Below are 20,794 nucleotides of genomic sequence, written 5' to 3' on the forward strand. Positions count from 1 at the left end.
GGGTCTTTTATCATTGTAGTATGGTCAGGGCGTGGCAGGGGGTGTTTGTTTTGTGTGTTTTGGGGTTTTTGGTCTAGGGGATTTTGGTTCTAGTTTTCATTTTCTATGTTTGTTTTCCAGCTTTGGCCGAGTGTGGTTTCCATTTAGAGGCAGGTGTCTTTCGTTGTCTCTGATTGGAAGCCATACTTAGGCAGCCTGTTTTCCTTTGGGTTTTGTGGGTGGTTGTTTTCCGTTTTGTGTAAGTACCTGTTTTTGTTCCGGTTTTGTTATTTTTTGTAAAAGTGTTATCTCTTTAAAATTAAAAGAAGATGAGCACTATACCCGCTGCGCCTTGGTCTGTCCTTTACGACGCCCCTGATACTACTATAATCAGTACATTCTTGCAGCTGACAGTAATGGTCAGACCATTGAGCCAATCAGAGAGGAGGTGTATGCTCCAGTAGGTAGGAATATTACACTTTCATGCACCTACTCATCTGCAGTCTCTCTTCAATGGTATCTCCAGGACCCTGGATCACCTCCTCAGTATATCCTGCTTATCCTGCATGGTGTTGGGTCTCCATCACGGGCTCCAGGTCTGGATCCTCCACTGTCAGTCAAACTAAATGATGAGAAGAACCGTGTGGATCTGGAGATCTCCTCTGCTAAAGAGAAAGACTCTGCTATGTACTACTGTGCACTGAAGCCCACAGAGAAAGGAAACCTACAAACGCTGTACAAAAACCTAACCTGGCACATTCTATACATACATGACATGACCTACAGGAGATGGTACATCTCAAGGTTTTTCTTTTTGACAGGAAACCTGGTGGGTGTGTTTAAAAACCTACGAAAAGAGGAGGAGCAACATTGTATATGCCTACTTATCATTTCAAAGTCATAGCAGTGTTTTGGATTTGCTGTTTTCTAAATAACTAGTTTATGTCTGATCTGTAACATAGACCATAATGCTACTCTATTATATTCTACTGATTTCAGCCCTTGTTGGTGAAACTTTAGAGGATGATATTACTCCAACAGTTCTGAGGAGTATTATTTAGAGGGTAGCAGAGTTAAGATCTCCTGTAATAATACAGTAAAGGATAATAATCTCCAGTGGTACAGACAGTACCCTGGATCAGCACCCCAATTCCTCCTCTGCACTACAGTCACCTCAAAGCCCTCTGTAATAAGAGCTAACGCTGATGACCCTTGACTGTCTGTTAATCTGAATAAATAGAGAACCAGTGTGGATCTGGAGAACATCTGATTGAGAGGAGAAAGTTATCAACAGGCACATGAATGAATTTGTCCAAAACACTAAGGCCTAGATTCAATCAGATCAAGCACTTGCAGTGTCGGAGATGTAACTGCATTAGAGCTGTCAAATAGGTGAGCAGCTGCTGTTGATCATTGTCACAAAGCCTAACCTGGTCGGAGAGCATTTCATGCTATTCTGTATGTAAATTCAAGACACTCCATTTAGTCTGAAATGTTACGTTTCATATGGTATGTATTCATTTGTGGATGTCCATCATCCATTTTAAATTATAGGTTATGAATTACAATTCTAACCCTAACACTGTATTTGGCAGTAGGTGGAGCATCAACATTTTCTCCAATTGACAAGACTGAAACATTGCTTCAGAGAGAAATATTCAATGCTGCCTGTGTTGTTTGACGGCGCTAACGCAATTCTACCTCTGACACTGTCAAAACAACAGCTATGTGGATTTTGGCTAAAATGGATCTGATTGAATAGAGTCCTAAACCCTTCTGTTCTAGCCAGAACCCTAGCCCTAATACTAACCTGAGCTTCATGTCCACAACCCGGATTAACCCTAACCTTAACCTTAACGCTAACCCTATCTTCATGTCCACAACCCGGATAAACCTTAACCTTAACCCTAAAGCTAACCCTAAGCCTTGCTTCATATCCACATCCCGGATCAACCCTAGCCATAACACTAGCTATAGCCATAACTCAAGCTTCATGTTCATATTCCGGATCAACCCAAGCCATAACCCCAGCCATAGCCATAACCCGGACACCCTAACCCTAGTTTCATGTTCACAACCTGGATTAACTTCTTCGGCATACTGGTTATTGTTCGGAAGTTCGGATGACTGACGTGCCCAAAGTAAACTGCCTGTTACTCAGGCCCTGAAGCTAGGATATGCATATAATTGGTAGCATTGGATAGAAAACACCCTGAAGTTTCCAAAACTGTTAAGATAATGTCTGTGAGTATAACAGAATTGATATGGCAGGCGAAAACCTGAGGAGAATCCATCCGGAATTTCTTTTTTTGAGGTCTGTGGTGGTTAATTTCTGTATTACCAAATGAGGAGAGAGAGAAACTTCACATACCAGTCAGAGTTATACTTAAACTACATCATTAATAATAAGAGCTTTGTAATAGCACTGACTTTCAATGATGCACCATTTCGAATGAACCATTGAAAGTGACAACACAAAAGTACAAAGATCTGTTATAGCCAAGATACACCCCTCTCAACCTACATGACGAACAACAGATACATAGACATAGTCACAAGGTTAAGATTTGTATGAAAGGTATCTATAATACATAACAGACAGTTACTGCTGTGTCAACAGTTTTCATTGTATAGACCAGTGTCTGGTCCTCCTACTGCAAACTAGAACCGTCTCTCCCTGGTACGGTATAGAACAGAACCATTAGCTCATGTTCTCTTTAATGCTCTTTAGGCTTTACTACCCAAAGACATTGTAAATCTCCTCTGTCAGTGTTATCTCATAGAGGTCCTCCTCAGTAGAACACACACAAAATAGTTAACAGAACACTATTCTGTTGAATAAAACAACCATTATAATGCAATAAAAGCATTATAACATAATCTTGCAATTTCCACGACAGGTCACAGGCAATTTCAATGCTAGCCTATGGGATATACAAACAGAAAGGACACAGATTGCAGTTCCTATGGCTTCCACTAGATGTCAACAGTTTCTAGAAAGGGTTTCAGGCTTGCTTTTTGAAAAATTAGCAAGTAGTTGTAGTTTTTCCAAGGTGTCTCTCATTACAAAAGTAGTCTTGTTGGCGAGTGAATGAGGTGCGCGCTCTTTGTCATTTATCTTCCCTATTGAACATACTATTCTCCGTCTCAAATATTATTGTTTATTTAGACATTAGAGTACCTGAGGATTAATTAGAAACATCGTTTGACTTGTTTGGACGAACTTTACCGGTAACTTTTTGGATTTGTTTGTATGCACGTTGAACGATTGGATTACTGAATCAAGCGCACCAACTAAACGTACATTTTTGGGATATAAAGAAGGACTTTATCGAACAAAACAACCATTTGTTGTGTAGCTGGGACCCTTGGGATTGCACACAGAGGAAGATCTTCAAAGGTAAGTGATTTATTTTATAGCTATTTGTGATTTTTGTGATTACAAACATCTGCTATTTTGTTAGACCACAGCGCCATCAAGTGGAGTCTCTAGTGCATAAATCATTTGTAAACTGCTATCCCAATATTCTAAATCAGCACCACAGTTACTGGTTGTGGAGTATGTGGATATTACACCAGGGTTCACTCTAAATCATGACAAAAAATCAAAATGTATGGATCTGGAGATCACCTCTGCTGATGTGACATACTCTGCTCTGTACTACTGTGCAATGGAGCCCACAGACAGTCTGACACAAAGATGTGGGATGAAGGCTTTTTGTTTGGAATGATCTTCATCCTAGTCAACAATGACACAATATTCTACTATTCTTAGTGAAGGTTTATTTGCAGATGGTATATATAGTATAGCATGGTATGGTATTATCTATTGAAAAAACAAACAAACAACAACAACTGCAAAAACAATACATTTTCAGATATAAATGAAGTCTAAAATAATCTGAGGAGGCCAATAGGAACTGAAAACCCTTAACCACCAACCACAGAAGAAGAGTTACATATCCAGTTATCAGAGGAGGGGCCTCATAGTCAAACACTGGTATAGGCTGGGTATACCTGCAACCATGAGGATGTCTCTGTAGAGGAACTACTCAGCTCTCTCCCTGTATTATCTCTCAGTTGGTTTATCTAGTCTGTGTCAGGATGTCACTCATATTACTGTTTCTCCTCTCTGCATTTGTAGGTGAGTGCTGAATTCTCAGCTTAAACCAAATAACATTTTGAAAACAGCGACATTGCTTTTTTCAGTTAATGATTGCATTAAACACTAAGTCGCATTTTACTGGAAAGTTTCAATTCTTTCTCTTGTCATACTTTATGGACACCTAATCCATGTCTTTTGGATTCTCTTTAGGAATAAACATTAACACAATGACAATACTTATGTTGTTGCAGCTGATAGTATGGAGCAGGAAACAATAACTCCAGTGAAGCCTGAAGTCAATGCTCTCCAAGGAACAGACATCACTCTCTCCTGCAACTACAAGGGCAACGTTAATAATCTACAATGGTACCGTCAATACCCCGGATCCAGACCAGAATGTCTTCTTTGGATCCTACCAACCAACAAGTATGTACAGAATACATCCATTACGACTCCACGACACACTGGTAGACTGAATGAAGAGAAGACCCGTGTTGACTTGATGATCTCCTCTGTGAATTGGAAGACTCTGCTCTGTACCACTGCGCCTTGCAGTCCACAGTGACAGGAAACCCAGACACACTGTACAAAAACCTGTCAAGACCCTTGGGGATGAACAGTGCATTGGTAGAGACATTGTGTTCTGCTCAATCAGTTATATTTAAAGTACATTAATATATAAAAAATTCTCCTACATCTCTACATCAATTGTAAATTAAGAAAGAAAACACATTTAATATAAATATTATTCAGGAAATAATCCTTTATATTGTCTTCATCTTCCTGGTGTGACATAAATAAATACAGAATCAAGAACATTTGTTGTTTTCTTTCCTTAGAGTAGTGGTTCCCAAACTTTTCCACTCGGTGTCCCCATTCTGACATTGTGGAGCCCCCACGCGCGCATCAATTTCTATGGGTACAAACACTGTTCATAACACAAACTGTTCACACCCCTTTTGTTGGGGTGCGAAGAACATTTTGCAATTTTAAATAATATTTTCAAATGTTTATTCGTGGGATATTTGAGTGACAAAAAAATGAACAATGTCTGTGGGATAAAAAAAACGAAGGTATGCAATGAATAACATGACAAGAGAAAGTTTAAAGACAGACTGAGTTCCTTAAAACTCTGCGCCTCCCCTGCCGACCCCACAGTTTGGGAACCACTGCCTTAGAGGATTATGGGCAGTAATAGTCTTATTATGCGCCATTGTTTTTGGTGAACAGGATACATTTTGAGAGAATATCAATAGAGGGCAGTCATGAGCTGAAATGTCTCTATTCAGAACTACAGCAAAACCATGCAGACAACATTTTGCAGCAATCCAACACAGAAAGAAAGCTGAACTCAAATACCCAACCACCTTTAGTGTAGAGCGGTGGAGTTACAAAGTCAATGAGTGCTTTGACATTACAGTATGTAGTCTACAATATGTTTTAGGAGAGAATAGTGATACACTCTTACCTGACAGCGCATAAAGCCAGTCATTCAGACCCCATGAAGATGTTTAATGCAATTCTTATTTTTTCAAGGTTCATTGGTAAGTGAACAGGTTTTGCACCGCAGTTTTGGATTGCGGACATACGTCGATTTATTTATTTTTTAATGTAACTAGGCAAGTCAATTACAAATCAATTCTTATTTACAATGACAGCCTACCCGGGCCAAACCCTAACAACGCCAGGCCAATTATGCACCACCCTATGGGACTCCCAATCACAGCGAGTTGTGATACAGCCTGGAATCAAACCAGGGTCTGTAGTGACACCTCTAGCACTGAAATGCAGTGTCTTAGACCGCTGCGCCACTCGGGAGCCCCAGACAGACTTTGCTCTGTACTACTGTTCTCTGAGGCCCACAGTGACAGGAAACCCAGACACACTGTTGAAAAACTGATCCTGACAATATAAACACAGAGAACCTGAATCTGAGACCCCTAGAACCCTTAGAAACTGAGCCTGAATAGCTCTCATCTTCCATTCATTATGTTCCCTTCTTTTAATATGAACGTTATTACCAGACTTTATATTTGGAAAGAAAGTAAATATGTCATGAACATCAGAATATTTTCATGTGACTAAACATTATCTCATTTAAATGTATCTGAATTGATTCCATCTTTACAGTGATTTAGTAAACCAAACCTTCATCATCACCAACATACTTAATTAAGAGCCACCATTGAATGGGTTTTATGTTATAGGGAGGAGATACAAATGATCCTGTTCAAACTGTACATATGATTACAGGAGACATATTTTGTGAATTAGTTTGTACAGCATATACAGTAGAAGAATATTAATTGAATATGTGTACGTTTTCAAACATTTATTTTCAAATAAGTTAATCATACTCACTTCATAAATAATTTACGTCATTGTCAGTATTTACCATATTATTTCAGCTAGAGGTAGGTGTTTCACTTTGTCTCTAATGTACTGCAAAGAGTGAGAATATAATACTGACAAGGTAATATTGACCAATACATTTCCATTCAATCTTACCTCTTGCTGAACAAGCTCCTCCTTTATGTCTGTCAGTTGATGGTGATATACAGGCTGAGATGGACATGGAAGAGAGAGAGAGGATCTCTACCTCTTACTGTAACTCACAGTCACTCTCAGTGTGTTCTGTATAACCATGGTACTCTGTCTAATCATCTGGTTGGTTCTTGTTGTATTCTGCTTCGGTATGATGAAACCTTTTCTCTCATTGGTTTATCTTATCTTTTACTAATTTTAACTATGGTTTTATGATTTCTAATATCTTTCAAATTATCACTCAGTCTTTCTTTTTCCCCCAGATTGTACAGGAGACAATGTGAAACAGCAACCAGGAGTTGTGATTGTTACAGAAGGAGGACTGGTAACACTGAGTTGTCAATATAACACCAGTGCTAATAATGCATATCTATATTGGTACAAACAAGAAGCAAATGACTTCCCTAAACATATGCTGAGCCGTTATTCATTTGGATCTGGAGACAACGCTGCAGGGTTCAAGGAGAGATTTGATGCCCGTCTCGATGCAGACTCAAAATCTGTCCCCATGACGATCCAGAGGGTGCAGCTGTCTGACTCTGCTGTGTACTACTGTGCCCTGCAGCCCACTGTGAGAGGAAACCTGTGCACACTGTACAAAAACCTGGAGAAAAAAACTGACATCCCCTAGACATCCCCTCATTTTTTATTTCATCATTACTTTGTGTAGACAAAAAACACACACTGAAAATGAACAATGAACGATTTTCAATGAACAATAAAACACAAATGTTAAAAATGTTGAATGGAAGAGTGACAAAACTCAATCTATCTGAATGTGTTGCTTATTTATACTTTAGATTGTAGATTTAAATAGGACATCGAAAAACTGTGAATGAATGAATGCCTCATGTTGAATAAATGAATATCTTGAAGATCTTGCATAAAGCAACTCTCTTACCCTAAAATCAAGAAAATAAATGGAAATAAATAAGACAGTTTTATCCAATATCCAATAGAGGGCGACTAAGGTTATCATATTTCAGTTCAGCCCTGCATTTTGAGGATGTGACAGAGGTATCAAGCAGCAGCAAGAAGTCTGTTGTTACTTCTGCTCATCTGACAACTCTGTATTTTGGGGTGGGGCTTCAAAGGTTTGAGAAGAGACGGTCCATTCAAAACTAGAAAAAAGAGGGGTTGGGGGGGAGGAGTGGCGGGACACAATGAAAATAGTCCAGGTAGCCATTTGATTACCTGTTAAGGAGTCTTATGGCTTGGGGGTAAAAGCTGTTGAGAAGCCTTTTGGTTCTAGACTTGGCGCTCTGGTACCGCTTGCCATGCGGTAGCAGAGAGAACAGGCAATGACTGGGGTGGCTGGGGTCTGACAATTTTTAGGGACCTCTTCTGACACCGTCTGGTGTAGAGGTCCTGGATGGCAGGCAGCTTAGCCTCAGTGATGGGCCATACGCACTACCCTCTGTAGTGCCTTGCGGTCGGAGGACAAGCAGTTGCCGTACCAGGCAGTGACGCAACCAGTCAGGATGCTCTCGATGTTGCAGCTGTAGAACCTTTTGAGGATCTGAGGACCTATGCCAAATCGTTTCAGTCACCTGAGGGGGAATAGGCTTTGTCGTGCCCTCTTCACAACTGTTTTTGATGTGTTTGGACCATGATAGTGTTAGGTTCTTATTTTTCAGAGTAAATAACCCACAGACACTAGAGAAGCTTTAACCAAGTTTAATTCTTCCCAAAGGTTCTGTACAGCTTTAATCAGACAACCCAACATTTGTCCCATCCAGATATTTATATCCTATTTATCTCCAATCCTTACAGCTTATGTCCAACAGGAAGAAGGTAACCAGATACTAAACCCTGATTACTCCCTTAAGGGGAACTGACCTCACCCCTCATTTGCTGACCTCAACCCCTCCTTCACCTAATCCACAGATATCCATCTGTCTCCCCTATATCAACACGTCGCTCTCCTCTCCTCCAACAAACACATTCCAAAGCCTTCTGGCTTTCTACAGAGAACCTTTAACTTTCTCATTTGATTCTATGCTTCTTCTCTATCATTTATTTAATATCTCCATGTTCAAAATGTTGAACCCAACAATAGTTTGTTGGGGATGTGGACACCAAGGAACTTGAAGCTCTCAACCTGATCCACTACAGCCCCGTTGATGAGAATGGGGTCGTGCTCGGTCCTCCTTTTCCTGTAGTCCACAATCATCTCCTTTGTCTTGATTACGTTGAGATAGGTTGTTGTTCTTGCACCACCGGACCAGATCTCTGACCTCCTCCCTATAGGCTGTCTCATCGTTGTTGGTGATCAGGCCTACCACTGTTGTGTCGTCTGCAAACTTGATGGTGTTGGAGTCGTGTCTGGCCATGCTGTCATGGGTGAACAGGGAGTACAGGAGGGGACTGAGCACACACCCCTAAGGAGCCCCCGTGTTGAGGATCAGTGTGGCGGATGTGTTGTTACCTACCCTTACCACCTGGTGGCGGCCCGTCAGGAAGTCCAGGATCCAGTTGCAGAGGGAGGTGTTTAGTCCCAGGGTCCTTACCTTAGTGATGAGCTTTGAGGGCACTATGGTGTTGAACGCTGAGCTTTAGTCAATGAATAACATTCTCACAAAGGTGTACCTTTTGTCCAGGTGTGAAAGGGCAGTGTGGAGTGCAATAGAGATTGCATGATCTGTGGATCTGTTGGTGCGGTATGCAAACTAGAGTGGGTCTACGGGTTCTGGGATAATGGTGTTGATGTGAGCCATAACCAGCCTTTCAAAGCATTTCATGGCTACAGACGTGAGTGCTAAGGGTCAGTAGTCATTTAGGCAGAAGGGAGCAATAGTGATTAGTTCAAGAAGAGGTTTGATTCCAGGCTGAATTTCACATCTAGCTCTGTCCACTTGCTGATCCAGAGGTTGCAGCTGCCTGACTCTGCTTTTTACTACTGTGCTCTGAATCCCACTGTATAATCCCACATACACAGAAAGAGACAAGGATTTCATAGTGTCATCATGGCCTTGTTACATCAGAGTGGCTGAGGAATTTACTGATTCTTGTTGCATGTTGTTATGGTATGATAATATTACATTCCTAATTTGTTTTCTGCCTATGCTCCAAGCCCTTTATTTTTTTCAAATATTTACATTACATTTTAGTCATTTAGCAGACACTCTTATCCAGAGTGACTTACAGTAGTGAATGCATACATTTCATACATTATTATTATTATTTTTTCAATACTGGTCCCCCGTGGGAATCAAACCAACAACCCTGGCGTTGCAAACACCATGCTCTACCAACTGAGCCACACGGGACATATGTTTAAGTTTTCTACAACTACTACTAATTTTATACATTTTAATTCCCTATATCATGTTGCTTAACTCCCCTCTCCCCTAATACTAATGTGTGTCCTTTTCCAGAATGCAGGCGAAGACACAGTCACTCAGCCACCAGGAGACCCAGTCACTCAGTCACTCAGCCACCAGGAGATGTGACCACTACTGAGGGAGGACAGGTCACACTGGACTGTCAATTTCAGACTTCAGTTACTGCAAATGTGTCCTGTTCTGGTACAAGTATGAAGCAAATGACTTCCCAAAGTTTATGTTGGGACATTTTTCTTTAGGAAGTATAAATGCCACTCGATTTGAGGAGAGATTTGATGCCTATCTAGATAAAGACTCAACATCTGTCCCCTTGACGATCCAACGGTTGCAACCATCTGACTCAGCTGTGTACTACTGTGCTCTTAGGCCGACTGTGACAACAGGATATACAGCCCCCTTACAAAAACTATTTGATAGTGTGATTAACAGTTAGACTCTTAGAGAGCCTGGTGTAAGCTCCTTCTCAATGATTCCTAAGGTAGAGTTAAAGAAGTGGTTTCACGAACCTATGACACAAGTTTGCTCTCTCCTTGCCTACCTATCTCACAGTAGGCATGGACTCTTTGCTGAGAAATGTACTGAATCTCTCTGCATGTTGTCAAGGTACGACAATATTATTTTCCGTATTCATTTAATGCCTTTGCTCCAATCCTTTCTTTTATCAAACATATATTTATCAGTACAATACTACCAGTATGAAATTCATACTTTTTTATTTCCTCAATCATGTTGCTGGATTATTTTCTCCCTAATACAAATGTGTATTACATTATTTTCCAGAATGCAGAGGAGAAGCCTCAGTCACCAGGAGATGTGATCGCTACTGAGGGAGAACAGGTCACACTGGACTGTCAATTTGAGACTCAGTTGGATACGAATCTAAATCTGTTCTGGTACAAACAGGGAGCTAACACCTTCCCAAAGTATATGCGACTTTTGGATCAAATAATGCCATTGAATTCCATGGGAGATTCGATTCCCATCTCAATTTAACTACATTTAAATCCTTCCCCTTGATGATCCAGAGGTTACAGCTGTCTGACTCTGCTGTGTACTACTGTGCTGTGACAACAGAATATACAGCCCCCTTACAAAAACTATTTGATAGTATGATATAACGCTCTTAGAGAGCCTAGTGGAAGCTCCTCCTCAATGCTTCCTAAGGCAGAGTTAAAGAAGTGGTGACACATGCGAGTCGAGTGTGTTTGCTCTCTCCTTACCTACCCATCTCACAGCAGACATGGAATCTTGGCTGAAGAATATTTTGATCCTTACTGCATTTTGTTGTGGTATGATAAAAAAACTATATATATTTGCTTACTAGCCATTGCTTAAATGATACCTTTCTATTATCATGTAAAATAGAGAATGTTGCTCACTCTATATGCTTCTAATGATTTAATGGGTTTAAATCATCAAACAGCCTTTCTTTTTCAACGTATATAATTTCTCTCCAGAATGCAGAGGAGACAGAGTGTTACAGACAAAAGGAGTTGAGACGGCTACTGAAGGAGGACAAATAACACTTGCCTGTCATTACGAAACAGATTATCCAAGTCCATATCTATTCTGGTACAAACAGGGAACAAACGACTACCCCAAGTATATACTTATGCGGCCAAAATTTGGAACTGGGGACAATGCTGCTGACTTCAAGGAGAGATTTCACGCTGATCTAGATGCCAACTCCAAATCAGTCCCCTTGACGATCCAGCGGGTGCAGCTGTCTGACTCTGCTGTGTACTACTGTGCTCTGAAGCCCACTGTGACAACAGGAGATACAACCCCTTTACAAAAACATACTGAGCTACACAATGACAGTACACCTGTCTGTACAGTATACAGCACCACTTTAAAATGTACACAGTAACCTTCTCACTACCTCCCTGATATTACCAAGACTAGTGGTAGCAGATGATGATAATCATAGTGATGATGATGATGATGATGATTGTAGAGTAAGTCATTTTTTAAATAAAGCCAATAAAGCTACCTCTTCCAATTCAGCTCTAAATGTCAGCCTAGTCTCATAGACTAGACATATAATAGTACATTTGAATCTGGGACACTGAAATCAGCATGACATTTTATGTTTGTTATGGTTACATAAGACAGAAAGTTACTTAAGGCAAATCCTTAACCCTTTTAACTAACCCTTCCCCTAATCCTAACCTTAACCCTTTAACCTAACTCCTAATGCTAACGTTAATGTTAGCCACCTAGTCACATAGCTAACTTCAGCCACAACAAATTGGAATTCATAACATATCATACATTTCGCAAATTCGTAACGTATTGTACGTTTAGCAAATTCGTAGCATATTATACAAATTGTAATTCTTAACATAGCTTCAAAATGGATGATAGACATCCACAAATTAGTACATAATATTAGTACACAATATATACGAAATGTAACAAATCATACTAAATGGAGTGGTTGGATTTACTTACAGGATAATACGAAATGCTCTGAGACCAGGTTGTAAATGTAGATGTAAGAGACATTAAAATTCCATTACAATATCGCATAGATTAGAAAATAGACCATTGCTTTATTTTTACAGTTGGCCTACTTAGATGAATTTAGAAAAAGCAATATTCAGTATTGTGAATAGAGTAAGCATCAACCAGCATCAACCACAAGAGGGCCACATTATCAAGTAAGTGTTGCTTTCTACTCTAAAATTACTTGTTTACAGTATTTGAACATTCCCTCTGTGCTGTGCTACATGGTCTAGGTCTGTGCTGCTACAAAGACAGGAACCAAGATAGCACACCCGTTTCTGTATTGTAACATCAGGGTGTCTTGCTCTGTGTATCCTATGATAATTATGGGACATTGGCTGTGGACCTCTGTTGTTCTTGCTGCACTTATCTTTGGTAGGATACGGCTCTCACTATCTTTTTCTCATACCCTGATGTCACTGGAATCCTGACATGTTGTGACCATGGGACTTTAAGACTCTATCTGCGCAAAGCAAAATAAATGAGCATCAAAGTTTTCACATTCGAGAACTCAGAACTGTTTTGCAATTAATTGTTCTTTCATAACCCATTAATATTATCACCTTAAATGTACCTAAAGTGCAGAGTATCAAAATCCTGACACATTTATAAGTCAGTTTGTCAATCTTGGTCTTCTGAATACGACATGTTCAGTTTTTAAGAAAACTGTACCTATTTGAATACATAAATAATAGAATAACACAATTTTACCAAGATAGAGTGGTAACACCTCATCAAATACATTAGGAAAGACAAATGACTATCATTACTGAACACCGATGTGACAACATCATTTACTTTAAGACTTCTGACAGTGTTGTTATTTTTGCTTGCATGCCATTATTGCTGGCTAGATCAGCTTAGACCATACTTAGAGAGAGATGGCAAATACGTGTTCTGATTGGTCTGTCTGTATTTGCTCAGGCTTGTGATTGGATTGCAGACAGAACCTTGTAGAACCAAGTTGAAATGTGTTTATGCAGATAGAACTTCCTAAAAAAAAATGTTCACTTAAAATTAACTTTTTCAAAGATCTGACTACACAGACCATGAAGAACCATCCAAAGATCAAATAGATATGATGTGACTAACACATTTTCCACAAAAATGTCATATAGAACCCATGGCATTCTCCTTTGTTTCCAGAGTGCAGCAGAGCAGACAGAGTTAGTTACTCAGTCGAAGAGAGAAGTGGCTTTTTATGAAGTAGAAGATGTGTCTCTAAGATATAAATATAACACCAGTTAATCAGCTCCATCTTCTGGTACATTAAATCCACAAATGATTACCTTGAATATGTTTTGCAGAAGGATGTAATTGGACCAGGGGGTATTGATGATAGATTCAAGTGGAGATTTAACCTCTATGGGATCGTTGAGCTAACGTGCGATAATGTGATTAGCAAGAGGTTGTATGTAACAAGAAAATTTCCCAGGACATAGACATATCTTATATGGGCAGAAAGCTTAAATTTGTAACATCTGCGTCAAACTCACACTCATCTCACTTTCCAGCTCACTCTCCAGATTCCAATCACCGGAATTATTATCACCTGTTCACACACCTGCATGTCATCATCTCACACGATTTAGTTCAGTTCCTTGCATCCCATCACTGTGAGATATTGTTTGTTTTGAGACACACTTTTTCAGAGCTTTTACCTGCCTCACTCACGACGCCTTTCCCCTATTCCCTGCCTGTACTGTTGCCATTTTTGGACCTACCGTATATGACCTTCGGCCCGGCCCTGGACCTAGCTATCTTCCTCCTCCTATGGTGCCTTTCATTAAACACTTGCTGCGCTCTGCGCTTGAAACCAGCTCTCTGTCTCCCTTGTGTTCATTACAAAATTATTATTAGTCTAACTGCACTGTCCAATTCACAGGAGCTATTACGGTGAAAAAATACAATGCTCTGGGTTGAGGAGAGTGCACAGTTATGTACATCAAAATGTATATATTAACCAATTAGGCACAATTGGGCAGACTTCATACAACATTTTGAACAGAAATACAATGGTTCATTGGATCAGTCTAAAACTTGCACATACACTGCTGACATCTAGTGCCAAAACCTAAATTGTGCCAAAATCTAAATTGCGCCTAAACTGGAATAATACACTGTGGCCTTTCTCTTGCATTTCAAAGACGATGGATACATACAGTTGAAGTCGTAAATTTACATACACCTTAGCCAAGTACTTTTCATTTCATAATTTCACAATTCCTGATATTTAATCCTAGTAAAAATTCCCTGTCTTAGGTCAGTTAGGATCACCACTTTATTCTAAGAATGTGAAATGTTTGAATAATAGTAGAGAGAATTATTTATTTCAGCTTTTACTTCTTTCATCACATTCCCAGTGGGTCAGAAGTTTACATACACTCAATTAGTATTTGGTAGCATTGCCTTTAAATTGTTTAACTTGGGTCAAACGTTTTGGGTAGCCTTCCACAAGCTTTCCACAATAATTGGTGTGAATTTTGGCCCATTCCTCCTGACAGAGCTGGTGTAACTGAGTCAGGTTTGTAGGCCTCCTTGCTCGCACATGCCTTTTCAGTTCTGCCCACAAATTCTCTATATGATTGAGGTCAGGGCTTTGTGATGGCCACTCCAATACCTTGACTTTGTTGTCCTTAAGCCATTTTGCCACAACTTTGGAAGTATGCTTGGGGTCATTGTCCATTTGGAAGACCCATTTGCGACTAAGCTTTAACCTTCTAACTGATGTCTTGAGATGTTGCTTCAATATATCCACATAATTTTCCTCCCTCATGATGCCATCTATTTTGTGAAGTGCACCAGTCCCTCCTGCAGCAAAGCACCCCCACAACATGATGCTGCCACCCCCGTGCTTCACGGTTGGGATGGTGTTCTTCGGCTTGCAAGCATCCCCCTTTTTCCTCCAAACATAACGATGGTCATTATGGCCAAACAGTTCTATTTTTGTTTCATCAGACCAGAGGACATTTCTCCATGTGCAGTTGCAAAACGTAGTCTGGCTTTTTTATGGCAGTTTTGGAGCAGTGGCTTCTTCCTTGCTGAGCGGCCTTTCAGGTTATGTTGATATAGGACCTTTTTTACTGTGGATATAGATAGTTTTGTACCTGTTTCCTCCAGCATCTTCACAAGGTCCTTTGCTGTTGTTCTGGTATTGATTCGCACCAAAGTACATTCATCTCTAGGAGACAGAACACGTCTCCTTCCTGAGCGGTATGATGGCTGCATGGTCCCATGGTGTTTAAACCTGCATACTATTGTCTGTACAGATGAACGTGGTACCTTCAGGCATTTGGAAATTGCTCCCAAGGATGAGCCAGACTTGTGGAGGTCTACAATTCTTTTCTGAGGTCTTTGCTGATTTCCTTTGATTTTCCCATGATGTCAAGCAAAGAGGCACTGAGTTTGAAGGTAGGCCTTGAAATATATCCACAGGTACACCTCCAATTGACTCAAAGGATGTCAATTAGCCTATCAGAAGCTTTTAAAGCCATGACATAATTTTCTGGAATTTTCCAAGCTGTTTAAAGGCACAGTCAATTTTCTGACCCACTGGAATTGTGATACCGTGAATTTATAAGTGAAATAATATGTCTGTAAACAGTTGTTGGAAAAATTACTTGCGTCATGCACAAAGTAGATGTCCTAACCGATTATAAAACTATAGTTTGTTAACAAGAAATGTGTGGAGTGGTTGAAAATGAGTTTTAATGATTCCGACCTAAGTGTATGTAAACTTCTGACTTCAACTGTATATATTTTGTTATAAATAAAAACGCATGTTTTATTCATTGTGTTATCTTTTACCAGATCTAATGTGTTATATTCTCCTACATTAATTTCACATTTCCACACATTTCAAAGTGTTTCCTTTCAAATGGTATCAATAATATGCATATCCTTGCTTCAGGTCCTGAGCTACAGGCAGTTAGATTTAGGTATGTAATTTTAACTTCTTGGGGCTATGTGGGACGCTAGCGTGCCACCCGTGGTGCACCCTATCAACAGCAGGTGCATTTCAAGAGCGGCAAATTTGAAACCAAATAAATGTCAAAATTCAAATTTTTCAAACATACAACTATCTTACACCCTTTGAAAGATAAACATCTCCTTAATCTAACCACGTTGTCCGATTTCAAAAAGGTTTTACGGCGAAAGCATAAAGTTAGATTATGTTAGGAGAGTACATTGACAATAGCTGTGTGTAATGTTTTGTCAATTCAAAGACAGGCGTCACCAAAACCATAAAACCAGCTAAAATGATGCACTAACCTTTTACAATCTCCATCAGATGACACTCCTAGGACATTATGTTAGACAATGCATGCATTTTTAGTTCTATCAAGTTCATATTTATATCCAAAAACAGCGTTTTACTATGGCATTGATGTTGAGGAAATCGTTTCCCTCCAATAACCGGCAGTCAAGTCAGCACCACAAATTAAATAATTAAAATTAGAAAACATTGGTAAAATATTATATTGTCATTTAAAGAATTATAGATTTACATCTCTTGAACGCAATCAACTTGCCAGATTTAAAAATAACCTTACTGGGAAATCACACTTTGCAATAATCTGAGCACTGCGCCCAGAAAAATATGCTTTGCTATACAGACAAACGGCCATGTTGGAGAGATCTAAAATCGAAAATACTATGTAAATAATCCATTACCTTTGATTCTCTTCATCAGATGTCACTTCCAGGAATCCCAGGTCCATAACGAATGTAGTTTTGTTCAAAAAAGCTCATCATTTATATCCAAAAAGCTCCTTGTTGTTAGCACATGATCTAAGCCAGCCGGACTTCTCGTCATGAACGAGGGGAAAAAATATATTTACGTTCGTTCAAACATGTCAAACGTTGTATAGCATAAATCATTAGTGCATTTTTTAACCAGAACATGAATAATATTCAAGGTGGACGAATGCATTCTCTTTTATAACGTATTGGAACGAGGGTACCCAACATGAACTCGCGCGCTAGAGTCTAATCGGCCATCACCGTTCCATGGCTCTTGTTCGGTCAGATCTCACAGTAAAAGACTCAAAACACTTTGTAAAGGCTGGTGACATCTAGTGGAAGCAATAGGAAGTGCCAAAACATTAATCAACCCCTGTGTGTTTCAATGGCATAGGCTTAAAGGTAATTCAACACATCAGCTATCCACTTCCTGTCAGAAAATGTCTCAGGGTTTTGCCTGCCAAATGAGTTCTGTTATACTCACAGACACCATTCAAACAGTTTTAGAAACTTTAGGGTGTTTTCTATCCATATATAATAAGTATATGCATATTCTAGTTACTGGGTAGGATTAGTAACCAGATTAAATTGGGTACGTTTTTTTATCCAGCCGTGAAAATACTGCCCCCTAGCCCCAACAGGTTAAGTGAAAATTGAAAAAAAGTGTCCGATCCCTTAATGCCCATCTCAATTCCTTCACCAAATCAGTTCCCTTGATGATCCAGAGGGTACAGCTACTACTGTGCTCTGATGTCCACTGTGACAACAGGATATAGAGCCCCCTTCCAAAAACGATTTGATTGTGTGATATAAGACTTTTAGAGAGCCTAGTGGAAGCTCCTCCTCAATGCTTCATAAGGCAGAGTTAAAGAAGTGGTTTCAAAAGCTCTTGACATGTACTGTACGAGTGTGTTTGCTCTCTCCTTACCAATCCATCTCACAGTTGACATGGAATCTTGGCAGAAGATACTTCTAATCCTTGCTGCATTTTGTTGTGGTATGATAGCTATCATTTACCATGATAACTATTCATTTATTTATTTGCTTACTGCTTTTTCGCCAACCCTTTTATTGTAAATATACATTTCAGTACAATACTATCAGTATTAATTTAATGCGTTTTTATTCCCTCAATCATGTTGCTTGATTATTTTCTCCCCTAATACAAATGTGTATTACATTATTTTCCAGAATGCAGAGGAGAAGAAACAGTCATTCAGCCACCAGGAGATGTGATACCTACTGAGGGAGAACAGGTCACACTGGGCAGTCAATTTGATACTGTAGATAGAAATCCATACCTGTTCTGGTACAAGCAGAGAGCTAATGACTTCCCAAAGTTTATGCTGAAACGGGTGACTTTTGGATCAGATAATGCCATTGAATTCCAGAGGAGATTCGATGCCCATATCAATTTAACTACATTTAAATCAGAATCAAAATCAGTCCCTTTGACGATCCAGCGGTTACAGCTCTCTGATTCTGCTGTGTACTTCTGTGCTCTGAGGCCCACTGTGACAACAGGATATACAGGCCCCCTACAAAAATGAGTGTATCCTAGGCATTAGTGTTGAAAAATGCTAGCCTTACTTCTGTGGTGGGTGCGACGTTATCAGGGCTGTACACCTCACACAGTGGCACACAGAAGACCATTTCAAGGAGAGTGAATGCATGCAAACATCAGTCTGATGATGGAGAAATCAATCAGTGTATTGATCATTCTGATTATGACTACAGGTAAACAATACCTAAACATTTGAACTCCTTGCATCCTTATAATCAGATTATTCAATTATGGTATTGGTCGTTAAACCTCTTTTGATTAGGGGAAAGTCATTTAAATGTGAAAAATAAGCATGTGTTCTAACTTCTATGGGCTACGTGGGACGCTATTTCACACAGCCAGTGAAATAGCAGGGCGGCAAATTCAAAACAACAAAATGTCATAATTCAAATTTCTCAAACATACAACTATTTTATTCCATTTTAAAGATACACCTCTCCTTAATCCAACCAGATTGTCCGATTTCAAAAATGCTTTACAGCGAAAGCAAAATATTAGATTATGTTAGGAGAGTACATAGACAAAAATAACCACACATCCATTTTCCAAGCAAGGATATATGTCACAAAAACCCAAAACACAGCTAAATGAAGCACTAACCTTTGACGATCTTCATCAGATGACACTCCTAGGACATCATGTTACACAATACATGGATGTTTTGTTCGATAAAGTTCATATTTATATCCAAAAACAGCATTTTACATTGGCGCGTGATGTTCAGAAAATGTATTCCCACCAAAACGACCAGTGAATGTGCACATCAATTTACAAAAATACTCATCATAAACGTTGACAAAATATATAACAATTATTTAAAGAATTATAGATAGACTAGTCCTGGATGCAACCGCTGTGTCAGATTTTAAAATAGCTTTACGGAGAAAGCACATTTTTCAATATTCTGAGTACATAGCTCGCCATCACAGCAAGCTATACAGACACCCGCCAAGTTCGGGGTCACCTAAACTCAGAATTAGTATTATAAATATTCTCTTACCTTTGCTGATCTTCGTCAGAATGCACTCCCAGGACTGCTACTTCCACAAGAAATGTTGTTTTAGTTCAAAATAATCCATATTTAATGTCCAAATACCTTCCGTTTTGTTTGTGCGTTCAGAGCACTATCCAAAGGCATAACGCACAAGCGCGGTACCAGAGACGAAAAGTCAAAATGTTCCATTACCATTCTTAGAAGCATGTCAAACTTTGTTTAACCTGTCTGGGCTAGGTGGGACGTTAGCGTCCCACTCTATTCAACAGCCAGTGGAAGAGCGTGGCGCAAAATACAAAAAACAATTTCAATATTTCAAACATGCGACTATTTTACACCATTTGAAAGATAAGACTCTCGTTAATCTAACCACATTGTCCAATTTCAAAAAGGCTTTAGAGCGAAAGCAAAACATTAGATTATGTTAGGAGAGTACATAGACACAAATAACCACACAGCCATTTTCCAAGCAAGCATATATGTCACAAAAACCCAAAACACAGCTAAATGCAGCACTAACCTTTGATGATCTTCATCAGATGACACTCCTAGGACATTATGTTATACAATACATGTATGTTTTGTTCAATCAAGTTCATATTTATATCCAAAAACAGCTTTTTACATTGGCGTGTGATGTTCAGAACATGCATTCCCAGCAAAAACTTCCAGTGAATTTATAAAATTACTCATGATAAACGTTGACAAAATACATAACAATTATTTTAAGAATTATAGATACAGAACTCTTTTATGCAATCGCTATGTCAGATTTTAAAATAGCTTTTCGGCGAAAGCACATTTTGCAATATTCTGATTACATAGCTCAGCCATCACGGCTAGCTAATTTGACACCCGCCAAGTTCGGCGCACACTAAACTCAGAATTAGTATTCGAAAAATTGTATTACCTTTGCTGTTCTTCATCAGAATGCACTCCCAGGACTGCTACTTCCACAAGAAATGTTGTTTTTGTTCCAAATAATCCATAGTTATGTCAAAATACCTCAGTTT

General features: G+C 39.3%; 1 long non-coding RNA gene across 1 annotated transcript; it reads left to right on the top strand.

The window, feature by feature from the left end:
• The first annotated feature begins 6,081 nt into the window (after positions 1–6,081).
• LOC106569031 (uncharacterized) lies at positions 6,082–7,374 on the top strand. Its single transcript, XR_014380320.1, has 2 exons — positions 6,082–6,777; positions 6,892–7,374. It is a non-coding gene; the product is annotated as an uncharacterized LOC106569031 (long non-coding RNA).
• Positions 7,375–20,794: the final 13,420 nt, after the last annotated feature.

This window comes from Salmo salar, chromosome 14 (genome assembly GCF_965601325.2).
Source record: "Salmo salar chromosome 14, fSalSal1, whole genome shotgun sequence".
Taxonomy (NCBI): domain Eukaryota; kingdom Metazoa; phylum Chordata; class Actinopteri; order Salmoniformes; family Salmonidae; genus Salmo; species Salmo salar.